A 15,605-nucleotide genomic window follows, 5' to 3' on the forward strand; every position below is an offset into this window, starting at 1 on the left:
TGACGCGTTCCTCCTCATCCTCCTCCTTAGATTGAGGGCGAATCATTAAGGATGCAGAATATGTCTCTTGGGCCACTTTTTGACAACCTTTGACCATCATGCATCCCTTGGCCGTGGGAATGTAGAGTGTTAAATGGCGAATGGAGATAAGAGCTGCAACTTCGGAGATAAAAGGTCGTCCAAGGATAATATTGTAAGCTAATTGTCCATCTAAGATCGAAAACTCCAAATCTTCTCTCCAAACTTGATCATCCCCAGTAAGCTCGCAGTCCAAAGTAACCTGACCTTTCGTCTGAATGGTATGACCAGTTACTCCTAAAATATCGACCACAGTTGGTTCTACCCGGACAGGATCAACTTTGAGTTTGGCGAATGCTCCTCATGTAATGATGTTACATGAACTTCCCGTATCAATCATTACTCGCCTTATTTCCCAACCTTCAACCCTCATGGTGACAACCAGTGCGTCCGCATGGGGTGCAATCTTCTGACCTGTATCTGAAAAAGGGCGGTTTAATGACATTCTCTCAAGGGTGGTCATCCTTGCCTTCTTTGCCGTTGGCTGATAACCAGGTCCGCCAGCTATGACGTTAATTATGTTTTTTCTCTTCCTTTTCGTCGAGTCCTCCTTGAGTCTATCATCTTCTCTTCCTTCTATTTGGATAAATCGATCCAATTTACCTTGTCCACCAAGTTGTTTGGTTTTTCGAGTCAACCCCCAACGAGCATCCGCGTAGCCATTTTCCTTGTGACATTTATAACAATTCTCAGGAGTGGTCGTATCTGTGCGACCAGCACTTGGCGGTGTAATTATCAGTGATTTAATCTCAGAGGAGGAATTTCGTTTTTCCTCCGTCATGATGTTTCAGTGTGAACAAAAAATCCTTTATTTAACCAAGGATTCCACGCTCACCGCACCAATTGATAACACTGGATAAATTTCCAATCAGATCACGTCCCTGTGAGGCGCCGTTGGGATCGGCCGGGGACACTCCGATGCCAAAGTCAGTAACAAATATGGAGAATAAACTGTATGGACAAAGCTTAACGAAGAGTAAGAATATATATACCTCGATAGCCTAGACGTAGGCTATTTATAGTTTGATGGATTTGTAACTTCTAGGTAACTAGAGAGTCTCCATTAATGCTCATTTAATGGCGATTACAAGTTACTCTTAACCTAGCGGGTTAAGACTATTAATGATTCATTTAATGATCATTATGGCCGAGTTGACGGTTAGCCGTTACTTAGGTAAATGGAGAGATTCGCCATAGAGATCCGCCAGCGGATCTCTTAGAGCTAACCCAGGGGGATCCTCCGGGCGGCTTCCTATGCCACGTGGCATACTTGAGGCGATTATCTCTTTTGGTCCTTGCGATAATATCCCGATGTTATCAAATTATATATACCGGTCCGATCCAGTTGGAATGTAAAAAAGTAATAAATAACTTAGGTTCTGTTATTTATGACTGAAAAAAACTGAACTGAACTGAACTGAATTCTACTGAAACTGAAATAATAATATAATTCTTTAAAAATAGCAATAATTAAAATAAAAATTTGATAAAATTAATAATGATTCTAATAATAGTGATAATAATAATAATGAAAAAAATAATTATAATTATAATAAGTAATGATAAATTATTTAACTAAACTGATTACGTACTGAACTGAACTGATTGATACTGAAATTAAATAATAAATAACAGAACCTTAAAGCACTTGTTGTTACTTTCTACTAGTTAGTAACAACCAAACACTAGAGGAGTTACAATTAAAATTAGTTTGTTAATTTTAGTTACAATAAAAAAATCTGATTTTTGTAATTGTAAAATTACAATTTTAATCCTGAAAATTTATGTTTTTAGTTCTGACAAATTATAATTTTGATACCTGTTATTAATTAATATTTTTTATCTCATAAAATTGAAAGTAACAACCCTTCTAATAGAATGTAAAAGTCACAATAGTTGTAATGTGATTGCTCTTACGGAAATGTATCGTCCGGTCCGATCCGATTTGTAAATCTAAAACGCGCCTTTTTAATCGAACCACAACTATCCTATCTTAATCAACTATTTTATCATTAACTAATAAGATACCTTGTACATTAAAAAAAACGAAATCTACAAGGCTTCTAGATGTGTTTTTTTTCCCATTAATTAATTAATTAATATGGAATCTGAATATAATCACCTCGTGTCTTCCTTAAAACACATCATAACAATTGCACAGAAAGATGTCAACACAGAGAATCTTATATTATAATTAAATTAAATTAAATTTACAAAACTGCAACAAATACGACCTATGTAATGTAATTTAATATCCGCTTCCAAGAAGTTTCTTTCATATAGTATAATATAAATGGGCTGTTATTTTCTTCTATTATACGTGTCAAATTCATGGAATTTAAGGAGAAATTACTATAGTATATTTTGACACTCAATTAATAATTAATAATTTCCTAATTAGCTTTCATGAATCATGAAATATTAAATATTGAATGTGGCAGGAAAAAATGTTGGAAGGGCGGTGTTTAATAGGGACAGATTTTGCTCCCTATAAGAAATACCTATTCTAATTCTACTATAGCTAAGGTTACAATTTTGTACAATAATTCCTGCATATACATATATATTCTACAGATTTAGTGCTACAGTTCATGTATTTGTCCATCTATATTTTTATTTTATTGCCAATTAGAATTGAAATAACAGACAATGAAAAACAGTCTAATACCATGCACCTCAAGCAAAATTCCTACATTTAATAGTTTCTTTTTGTTTTCCTTTGATGAACTACATTTAATAGTTAAAAAAAAGGCTAGGTACAAGGTATTTTCAAGTTTATAACCACTCCAAAAGTCATAACTATATATATATATATAATTTTCACAAATTGTTTAATAAACTTGTGATAAAGAAATTATGGGTGATTGATATATCAGGCTAAGTGATGTTACACGTTTGACGTCATCACTATCCTCATTGCGGTCCAAGCCCAAGTATAATAAGGGCCCAAACAATGTCCGAGATGGCCCATGATCTACTTCAACAACCCAGGTATATTCACCATGGCCCAAGCCCAACGAACGGTAACCCATTGCGACTCACGAGGTTCTAACCTCCGAACGTCAAGGGATTTTCTAGAATCCTACGAGATAAAGTATTCCTATCAGAAATCAGACTCCTTAAGGGATTATAAATCCTAGCTCCGTAAGGATTCCAAAGAAGGTGACAACCTTAAACCTAATCGAACACTATAAATAGTCAGATATAGACACAAGGTTCGGTACGTTAACTACTATTTCAAACTAGTTCATACCATTCCATTCGGTCCTGCATCAGAGTGGGTTTGTCGGACTCCAGTCCCGTTTGACTTGTATACTATTTTGTAGGCTCATTACGATGTTGGATCATCATCATGACATGGACACGTAATCAAGATCAGACAATAAGTTATCATTAGTACGATGAGCATGGACTTCGATTATCCACCATCTATTGGAATATTCAGTGATGGCTCAATCTAGTCGTGTTCATTCGGAGATTCACCGAAAGAACGATCAAGAAATCAATTAGCAGGCAGGGCCCTAGCCCCAATTATATCCCCAATACCAACTCCTGGCGGAGGAGGTATCCCGAAGGTTTGCCCAAAATCTGGCGGCTATGCAAAAGGAGATGGATGATGCAAAAACAACACATGAGCTGGAGATGGCTGATCTTCAACGGGAGCTACGAAAAGCAAAGGGGGACGAGCGAGAAAAACCTACCCGAACAGGAGAATCTAGTAGGAAATCCACCAGGACTCCTAGGGCCTATTCCCGAAGCCTGTCCCCTAAGCGGAGGTATTCCAAATCAAGAATCCCTCATCGGGCACCATACAAGGTGAAGGGACCCTAAGGAGAAGGAAAAAGATAGATCCCGCGAGCGAAGCAAACGTCGTTCCCCGTCAAAGCCCATCGGAAATTCGAGCCTAAAAAGGCAAAAGCAAAGGACGATGCACCCCTCAGCAAGGAGGACATATTAGAGCTCCTCAAGAAGAATTCTCTGCGTAAATCCAGCTATCGGGATGGATATTCTGATTCGGTAGACACAAACACGCCTTTGTCAAAGGACATTTAGGGGCAGCCCATACCTCGAGGATTTCAGGTTCCAACCATCACGCAATATAAAGGATTGGGGGATCTTGTAACCCACATCAAGAACTTTCGGTGGATAATGGAAGCAACTACGATTACTGATGTAGTACTATGTCGTATTTTCCTCACTGATGAGTGTCGAATTCACCAAAAATAAAATACCTACTCTTGGAATCCAAAAACTGTAGTAAATATGGAGTAGGGTCGAATCCTCAGAGACTGGTAGAATTATAACTTTTCAGAAATAACAATTAAAAGTAAAAGGGGGGGGGGGGGGGGGGGGGGTTGGTTTGTAGAATGAAATAAATAGAAAATAACAAATAATAATAAAATAGGAGAAAAATTAAATAGTTGAGAAATATATATAAGAAAGATTCCAGCTAGAGGTTAGATTTGAGTCTTGAATTGAACAATTGATCATCGATCATAGAAAATATAAATTTCAACCCTTCAAATAAATTAGCTATGGTTATTAAAAAGCATTAACAACCTATCTCTTCTTACCGATTGGATAATTAAGAAAAGTTCATTAATTTTTCCTAATCAATTAAACAGTTCCAAACAAGCTTTGGAATTTAATTTGATTGAAAGCATTAAAGTATGAAAGAGATACTAATTCTACTCAATAATCACTAAAACAGGATTATTTAAAGCATATCAATTACATTCACAACATAGGTTAAAAGTTTATCCACAATTAACTATGTTATTTGCTACTTGCATTAGATGAATTAAACGATTACGTATTTAAACATCTAATTAGCGAAACGATTACAAGTAAATAATCAAATCAAGGATTCAATTAAATCATGCAATACGAACAAGAACAGAATAGAAATTGATTACTTGAATAGATGAAAAAGATTAAGTACAAAATGATCTCCCAATTGATTATTCAAGATCTAAAAACCTCTAGCTAGAAATTGGAAATTAGTTCATATTGGAGGAAGAAGAAGCCATGGAAGAATGATGATACATGAAAAGCCTTTGATATTTTTCTTGTTCTCTCTGTGTGTGTCTGTCTCTATGTGTGTGTATCCTCCTTCCTCAATGTGGTTCTGATTGTCTCTTCTTATAGCTTTCACAATTGTACCTCTTGGCTTTCAGGAGAGAGAAAAACTGACTCTTATTAATTCCTCATAAAAATGTTAAGAGAAACTTTCCTTTAGAATTAAACTCTAAAAGAAACTCCCTTTTAGAATTAAACTCTAAAAGAAACCCAACTTTAGAATTAAACTCTAATTAGGACTATTTAAGAAAATCCTAATAGAGTTAAAATCTCATAAATATTATATATGTTAAGAATCTCATAACATAAGTCATCAATTCTCCATTAAATGCTCATTGATCTGCATGCATAGGTTAGGACAAATCATCATTTGAAACTCCTTTTCAGACAAATTTCTTCAAATTCTCTTTAAGCTCCATAAAATCACCATTTTAACCATCAATTTTAAATTGAGTCTCAAAAATACCTACAAAACAGAAAACAAGGTAAACTTGCACCTAAACAACAAAACTAAAACTAAACCATAAGGAATTAAGATATAAAAGTATGTATAAATATGGACCTATCAAAATTCCCCCACACTAAACCTTGCTTGTCCCTAAGCAAGAACAAAACTAAAACCAAATACAAAAACAATTATCAATATCCTCCAAAACTATCAAATTCGAATTACCAAGCATTATGGAAATGAATCTCAATAATAATCAAAACATCAGAAGTTTTTACAGTTAATTTTGTATTCAATAGTTAAGTAAGACATCAAGTTCAACAATGCTATTGAAATCAAATACACAAAGCTTGATAACTCTCACAAGGTGGTCACTCAATTCACACACGTGTTTAGGGAAAAATATACTTGAAGCTCTCGATTCTATACAAGGAATGAACTACTATGAATTTGCACTTCAATCTAATCTCGACCACTTGTTATATAATCAAAACAAAAATCCGAAGGTCTTGGAAAGGGTTGTAACGGGGTTAGGGTTAAAGGTATGGAAAATGGAAAAATTTAGGCTAACAATAAAAAAAAATTAGCAAGCAAGTCAAAAGAAACTAAATCTATTAACATCTGCACTAGAAAGGGAAGAAAGTTTACCAAAACTGAATATATATATATTTTTTTTTCAAACTTTTTTTTTCTTTTTTTCTTCTTTTTTTTCGCTTTTTTTTCTTTTCATTTTTCTTTTCTTTTCATTTTTTTTTTCTTTTTCTTGGATTTTTTATTTTGTTTTTTTAGAACAGAAAAGGAACAAAAGTTAGAACAAACTTGGCTGTTAAAAAGATGTGAAACAAAACAGCCAACAAAGAAGAGACGAATTCAGCTGTCAACTATTGGTGACAAACAGCTGATAAACAAAACTGAGAATTTATTTCTTTTGAATAGAAGTGAATAAACAAAAGATGAGAACGAAATTGGCTGCTAAAAAGATGTGAAACATAACAGCCAACAAACAAGAGACAAATTCAGCTGTCAAAAATTGATGACAAACAGCTGATAAACAAAAGTGAGAATTTCTTTTGAATAAAAAGGAAGAATAAGACTGTCTGCCGAACTTTTGAAGTGCAACAGATAAAATTTCAGCTGTCAAATATTGGTGGAAAATAGCTGACCGAAAGTGAGAATTTATTTATTTATTTGCATAGAAACGAAGAATAAGACTGACTGCGATTTTTTAAATGCAACAGACATTTCAGACATCCTTGATTTTTCTTTTTTCTTTTTGATTTTTTATTTTATTTTTTAGGATGAACTTCCTTTCGAATTATATGAGCAGATAAGAACAATGACCAGTGCAGACATTTTATAGAAAAAAAACTTGTAGAACTGACTTGCTTACCAACTCTTAAGATTAAGGTTAAAAGTTAGTGTTTGGCTAAAAGGGAAAACAATTTGGTGTGTACAACAAAGAAAAGGTTAAAGGCTCAAACTTGGCTATCTAAGAGATAAAAATGAAAAAGGGTTAGGCTATTTAAGTCAAGTGGTTAATCCTAATTGGCTTCCTCACTTCAATGCATGACTAAAAACGCGTGGTCTCGAAAAGCATTTGATGCAAATTCCAGAGTTGCAAACCAAGTATGAATTCACACATAATAAAAAAAAATTGGAGCAAACGTTAAACGTTGATGTTGTTTAAGCAAATTGCTCCATTGGCTCAAAAGCTCACAGAAATCGAGGGTAATTATACCAAGCTTTGCATACTTTTGAATCAATTTGATCATTTCAGTTAAAATGGATTACTCAAAATAAAGACTACTAAATCAACTGTTACTAAGTCCAACACTCATCATAAGTTTTAATTGATTTCGATAATACGAGCTAATTAAATTATCAAGTTAAGGAGAATATGATTAACACGACTTGACTAAAACACAAGCTAACAAAATGTAAATGAAAACAAAAAAAAACAAACTAAACATAGAGAACCCAATTTAAAATGAAGACTAAAATGCGAAAATTTTCTCCAAAACACCTCTCCCCACACTAACACACACATTGTCCCTAATGTGCAAAACACAAAGACACAAATTTATTTCTGAAACTGAATTTAAATAAAACAAAATTAAAATAAAGTAAAAGGATAGAAATTTGGGTTGCCTCCCAAAAGAGCGCCTTTGTTTATCGTCTTTGGCTAGACATTATGCCAAATACTCAAGTAATTCCAATGGCATTTTTGTGTTCCTTCAAGACCCGAATTAACACTTCCTCATGCATTCCTTTTGGCATGATCACCGGAATGGTTTCATTATCACCTAGATACACAACCTTGAATTTACCAATTACGATCTCGGGTTCTATCTTTGGATCATATTTCTTACACAAAACCTCTTTTAGCTCCACTTGTAATGTTTCTTCAGAAATTTTACTGTCAAAAATCTCATGCATGGGATTAGGAGCATCAGTAGCTAAATTAGAAGCTACATCACATGGAAATTTCATAGCTTCATCTATATTAACTTTAATCACTTCATCGTTGAACTCCATAGTGAGTGTACCTTCATACACATTAATTATAGCTTTAGATGTTTTAAGGAATGGTCTCCCTAAAATAATTGGTGAAGACTTAGGAAAATCATCATCATCCATATCTAAAACATAAAAGTCTGCAGGAAAAACCAAACCATTAACTTGCACAAGTACATCTTCTAGCACCCCATCGGGATAAGCATTAGTTCTATCGGCCAATTGAATTATTACGCCCGTTTCTTTTAGAGGTCCAGCATTTAAAGATGCATAAATAGAACGTGGCATAACATTAATTGAAGCTCCTAGATCCAACATAGATTTTTCAATTCTAACATTTCTTATCTTGCAAGGGATAGAGAACATACCTGGATCTTCACATTTAGAAGGAAGTTTATTTTGAATTATCGCAGAAACATTCTCCCCTACACTTATCCTTTCATTACCTCTCAATTTCCTCTTGTTAGTACACAAATCTTTAAGAAATTTAGCATAATGAGGAATTTGTTTAATTGCTTCAAGAAGAGGGATATTTATCTGAACTTTTCTAAACACGTCTAGTACCTCTTTCTCTTCATCCTCCTTTTTAGATTTTGAAAATCGACTTGGGAATGGGGGAGGAATTACAATGGGTGGTGATGTTGTTTCCTTTAAGGTCGGCTTAGGAATGGCCTCCTCTTTCTCTAGCTCTTTCTCCATAGCTTGTTTTGAGACTGATTTATCTTGCGATTGCACTTCTTTGCCACTCCTCAACGTGATAGCACTAACATTCTTTCTAAGATTCACCTCGGGTTGGGATGGAAGATGCCCATAAGCTTGAGATTCCAACTTGCTTATTGAAGTTGCCATTTGGCTCATTTGTGACTGCACATTTTCTAGACTTGTTTGGATATCTTGTTGAAATATCAAAGTATTTTGCTGAAATAGCAAAATATTAGCACCTAAAGCATGAACAATTTCTTCAAGAGACATACCTGAGCTTGATGAACACTGATCACTAGAAATAAAGCGATAGAAAAATTTTAAGCACTAACTAAAAAGAAATAATTCTGTTAAAGAAACCAGTCCCCGACAACGGCGCCAAAATTTATAGAATTAAACTCTAAAAGAAACTCCATTTTAGAATTAAACTCTAAAAGAAACTCAACTTTAGAATTAAACTCTAATTATTACTATTTAAGAAAATCCTAATAGAGTTAAAATCTCATAAATATTATATATGTTAAGAATCTCATAACATAAGTCATCAATTCTCCATTAAATGCTCATTGATCTACATGCATAGGTTAGGACAAATCATCATTTGAAACTCCTTTTCAGACAAATTTCTTCAAATTCTCTTTAAGCTCCATAAAATCACCATTTTAACCATCAATTTTAAATTGAGTCTCAAAAATACCTACAAAACAGAAAACAAGGTAAACTTGCACCTAAATAACAAAACTAAAACTAAACCCTAAGGAATTAAGATATAAAAGTATGTATAAATATGGACCTATCACTCACCACTCTAAAAGAATCCACAACCTTTTGGTACGAGCAGCTCCTACCCAACTCGATCCACAACTTCAATGAAATGACGAAATCATTTATTGACCACTTCATTATCTCGGTTCCAGAAGGAAATTCCATATTGAACTTTAATCAAGTGGTCCAGACGAGGGACAGACCCTGGCCCAATTCATTGAGAATTTATAGGCCATGGCTATTCAGGTCAAAAAGTTTAACGTGGGAGGAGCTATAGATGCCATGGCCAGCAATTGCCGAAGTTATGCCCTTCAGCAAAGCATCATCATCGCTCGGCCGAAAGACTTTCAAGAGCTAATGAAGAGTGCCCGATATTACACCTGTTTAGATGAGCATAAACCGAACCTATTGCTTTAGAGAGATTAAGCCTCTGGTGGTGATAAACCCTTAAAGAAGAGAGAGGGCAGAGATCGAAACACTAGTGGGCCTCGAGAGCAAAAGGACAAGCCACGACACTCCTTTAATGCTCCCCGGAAGGAGATGCTCTTTTGGGTAGAAGATAACAAGATGTGAATCGAGTACCCACCTAAGCTTAATAATGGCAGAAGCAATGGAAAATACTGGCACTTTCACAATAGCGATTATGAAACGAAATATTGCAGGTAGCTAGTTGTGGAGTTAGAAAAATGACCGAAAGTGGCAAACTAGACCGATTCCTTAAACAATATGGAGAGTAAAGAAACAAAGAGAAAGGAAACAAGCAGGATGGCCAAGCCCCGAGGGGCATAATAAATGTGATTGACGGAGGTTCTGGAAGTAAGAGGAAGAGGGAGGAGACTGCCATAATCGAAAAAGTAAAAGAATAGTGCTCAGACTTTTACTTCAGCAACCTCAAAAATAAACCTAAAGGATGACATGATGATGCCTTGTGATTAAGATGCTGATTGCCGATTACAAGGTTCGCCGAGTCTTTGTGGATACCGGGAGTTCCGTTAATATTATTACCGGAAAGGTCGTCGAGGGCCTCACCATTGGGGAAGGCAAGCTAAATAAAAGCACGACCCCCTTGTAGGGATTAGCGGCCACACAGTTCCCTTGCTGGGAAGCATCTGCTTAGAGGTGGAAGTCGGTGATTCAGGACCTAAGTGGCGAAGCAAGGAAGAGTTCTTAGTAGTGGACACCCCACTTCCATACAACACCATTGTGCGATGACTACTCTTATCTATTTCAGCATGAGCCTTGTCTATCAAACACTTGGCCTGACAAATTCCAACGGACGAAGGAATGGTTATCGCCCAAGGGAACCAACTGGTAGCACATCAGACGTATTTGGCATCCTTGAATATGAAGTCATGGATTGAGGACAAACAATGGGAGGAAAGGGAGTGAGCGGAGCCCGTTAGATCATTAGAGACAGTCTAGCTGCGCAAGTCAAGCCTGTGCAGGTGGTTGAAGGATTGTTAGATCCGATCAAGGAGGAAATCACGAGATGTCTTCATGACAACATCGATGCTTTCGCCTAGTGTCCTTTGGATGTCACGAGAATCTCGCCTGAAGAAATAATGCACTCCCTCAACATTGATAAAATTGTGGAAAGGGTTTGTCAAAAAAGGAGGAATCATGGACTCGAAAGGCAGAAGATAATTAGTGTGGAGATAAAAAAAAGCTCTTGGACTGCGGACACATCAAAAATATCCAATACCTAAAGTGGAGAGCAAATGTAGTGCTCATCAGGAAGGCGAATATGAAGTGGCGACTTTATGTAGATTTCACAAACCTCAATAAAGCCACCCCGAAGGACTCATAGCCTCTGCCCTGTATTGATACACTCATCGATTCTACGGCGGGATATGAGATTTATTCCTTGTGTGATGCGGCGCAAAGGTACCACCAGATCCGTATGAACCCCGAGGACAAAGGAAAAACTAGTTTCATAACTCACGAAGGTACGTACTATTATAATGCTATGCCTTTTGGCATAAAAATGCAGGTGCAATGTACCAGAAACTCGTGAATGAAATTTTCAAGGATCTCATCGGATATAAGGTGGAGCTATGTCGATGACATGGCAATCGAAAGCCGAACCAAGGAAGAGCATGCTAAAGACCTCCAACTTATCTTCGATACCCTCAAACTCCACAACCTGAAGCTGAACCCAGAAAAATGCACCTTTAGTGTGAAATCAGGTAAATTTTTAAGGTTCGTGATTTCACAAACATGAATAGAGGCTAATCCTGACAATATCTGGGTCATCATCAACATGGAACTCCCAAGAAAACTTAGTGACGTCCAAAAGTTGAACAAAAAAATCAATGCTCGATGACGTTTTATGTCTTATTCGGTGAAGCGATACCTACTCTTTTACAAAAATCTCAAGGGGGGTAAAAGATTTTGAGTGGAATAAAGAATGGCAAGAATCCTTTGAAGGGTTGAAGCAATCATTTCCAGCCCACTGCTTCTAAGCCAGCGGATGGCAAACGGAACTTTCTTCCTTTACATCAGCGTAACAGATGAGTCAATAGGAACTGTCCTAGTCAGAGAGGAAGAAGGAGAACAATTCCTTATCTACTAGGCCAGCATGGCTCTAAGGGATGCGGAAACTCGCTATCACCATTTAGAAAAGTTGGCCTTCGTTGTAGTAATTACATGCCACACGATGTGTGGCACGCCTGAAAATTTATTTATTTTATTTTTTTCTTTTATTTGGAACTTTACTCTAAAATTAAATACAAACTTTTTATATACATAAAAATAAAATTTATTTTATGAGCCAATAAATACATGTGCTCCTAAAAAGGTGTCTTGAAAAGTCATATCCCTATTGAGGGGTGTCTCCACCTTTAAAATAATACAATTCGTGGCATTTTCTATCATCATTAATTACTTGGAGATTAACCTAAAAGTTAGAGAGCAATAGGAGGTTTGAAGATCAGACATATGTTTATGACATTTTGACAAAAAAATTGGAGAACAAGAAAAAAAGAAGACATTCATATAAAATGATAGAGAGATCATCCTTCACTCTTCTTCTTCTTCTTCTTTACTTCTTGTATTTTCAATTATATTCAATGCTCATCTGGACCCTGAATGACCAACCGTTAGATCCAAGCTTATTAAATATAAGCTTTAGGATAGTTTGAATCTCCACCACATGCTTCTAATAAGCTTGAATGTAACGGTGAATGACCAAATTCATTTGGTCATTCAGGGTCCAGGTGAGCACTACTATATATTCTATATGTTTTCATCTTTATGGATGATATATTAAACTTAGTTTAATCTAACTTGTAATATTCTTTTCACAATACATATTTCAATTAAATTCTTAATTGATCTTTATAGTTAGGGATACGATAGAGAGACAATTCTATAATGAAATTTATGAAGAATTTATTATATTCTTTATCACTAGAGAGATCATGATAATAAGATAGTTGTCGTAAGTTGATTATTAAACTTGTAATATTTGTGATTTATTAGTTGATTTAACAAGTGAGAACTGAGAATTAATATCATCATTTTATATTGATAAGTAGTCTAATTTATACCGAGAGAGTAAATTAGAAATCTTTACAACTTAACTTGTAATTGTTATATTTAATAAGTTAAATTAAGCAAATCGTTAAGTTTTTATCATTTGACTCAAACTTATATTCAAGTGCATATTTAAGTTTGACCTTTAAATTCAATTGATTAGATTAGTTTTAATTAAATAATTAACAACCTCCTTAAATTAGGTTTTCTATAAACAAATTAAATGGATAAAAGTAATAGTGAATAATAACTATTTTTTTCTCGTGGGATCAATATTTTTTATTACTATAAGAAAACCGTGCACTTACCAGAATTTATCAATAGTCATGGTCGTCTATCTCTCTTTATCAATATTATCATGTTTTCCTTAATTGGAAAAACAGACAAGTTTGTTTATCATCATATAGTTCTCACTCATTAAAGATCATGAACTATTTTTGAAAAGCAAAGACTATGGAATCGATTATGGGTAAAATGTGTTTTCACCGTTATATTAAAAACAGTTTCAAACACGGTCTATTATTACTCTATTAAGATTTATAATATTAAAAGTGCAGATTCCTGAATTATAATCTTTTTCTATTTTTTTCTAAAAGAACAATTTATGAAAGCAACTAAAATCTTAGCCCTTGTTTGGGAGGAGGTTAATGGGAGTAAATGGGAGTAATGGAAGGTTAAGTATTAAGTTAACCTTGTTTGAGAGTTATTTTTTGAAAGTAAATGGAGGTTAATGGGGTTAAATCTTTACTTCCTCTAACCTCCAAACTCTAACCTCCAAATTGGGGGTTAATAGGAGTAACGTAAACTTTTTTAAAATTTCTTGTCTCTGTAGTGTAAATTTACCTTCATTCCCCTCCATATTTAAACTCCCAAACAAAGTTAAACATTTAACCTCATCTACATCCTATAAACTCCAAAACAAGGTTAACTTTTAACTTTCCATTCCATCACTTCCCTTCCCTTTCCATTACCTCCTTTCACTCTCACCTCCATTAACCTCCAAACTCCCAAATAAAGGCTTAATTCTCATAAATTTTCAATTTTTTCCTTGGAATATAATATCCTTTTTTTGAAGTCAGGAATATAATATCCTTGATGAGGACATCCAATGCTGAAAATAAATAAACTGCCATGTGTCAAGGACATGTCAAATCTTGGAAAGGAAGATGTTCGTACAATGTATATTATTTATTATCAGTAAAGGAAAAAATAATGGCGTATGACACTGCAGTGCATTTTTTTAAAATGTTGGAAGGGCTAATAAAAATATGAAGAAATTAACAAAATAAAATTATGAAGAACTAGAGATTTTGCTTTCAAAAAAAAAAAATAGAGGTTTTTTTATTTTTATTTTGTTACATAACAAGGTTAAAAAGGCCATAAACAAAAACAGAAAAACAAAAATATCTGTAGTTTGACAATAAAAATATGGCTTAATAGGCACCAACCCCATAAACTTGTAATTTTCTTTCACCTGGCCCATCAATTTAGGAGACGACCTCTCAACCCCCTCAGCTCTCCAAAAACATCAGATACATCCCCTTACACCGCTATGTTCGGTCAAAATATTGACCCGTGTAGAAAACACACTTGAATCGGAGACCGATCAGAGACAGAAATATTCTGAATCGAAGGAATCGGAAAAGAGGAAGGAAGGATTTCTGAGGAGAAGAACGTTAAGGATTTAAGAAGAAAGAAGATTTTTTTACCGTTTAAGTTTCTAAAGCCAACCTTCACGCGCCTTCTAATGAGTGCAATCCCAACTTATTCCATTTCAGAGCCACGTAGGCATTAATGAGCTATATGTGCTGTTTTTAGAGAGTTGAAAGGGTTGAGAGGTTGTCCCCTAAGTTGAGAGGGTCAGGTGAAAAAAAGTTACAAATTTAGGGGGCTGGATACCTATTAAGCCTAAAAATATCTATTATTTTATAATTTTTATTAATTATCTAATTTTTCAATTTAATATGTTAAACCATTTATTGATTACAATACCACACATTGAGCTCTTAGTTAATAAACCAACAAACCTCATTTAAAATTTCGTAATTTATTTTATATGCATTTAAAATTATATCTTTTACATTTTGACGGTAAATTTTGTTTATAGTTTTTTTCAATAGAAAAATAAAACTACTTTCAAATTAATGATATAAAATGTAAAATTTAAATATAAATTAAATGAGTAAGATACTACTAACAGAATTTAATATTCACAACTATTTTTTTATATAGATTTCAGAATCTAATATATGTAGTATTAGTTATTTAAAAAAAAAAAAGTTTACCAAAAAAAAGTTATTTAAAAAAAAATGTGTAGTATCCATTAAATAATAGATGCAAGAATATTTAGTGATAGTTTGTTTTTAATTTTTAGAACTGCTTTTTACATTTTAAGTTTAATTATGAAATAAAAAGGTGTTTGATAAAAATTCGAAATAACTATATATTTACAGAAAAATCAATTAATATTTACTACTTATCAGTC

Source organism: Euphorbia lathyris, chromosome 1 (genome assembly GCF_963576675.1).
Source record: "Euphorbia lathyris chromosome 1, ddEupLath1.1, whole genome shotgun sequence".
Lineage (NCBI taxonomy): Eukaryota > Viridiplantae > Streptophyta > Magnoliopsida > Malpighiales > Euphorbiaceae > Euphorbia > Euphorbia lathyris.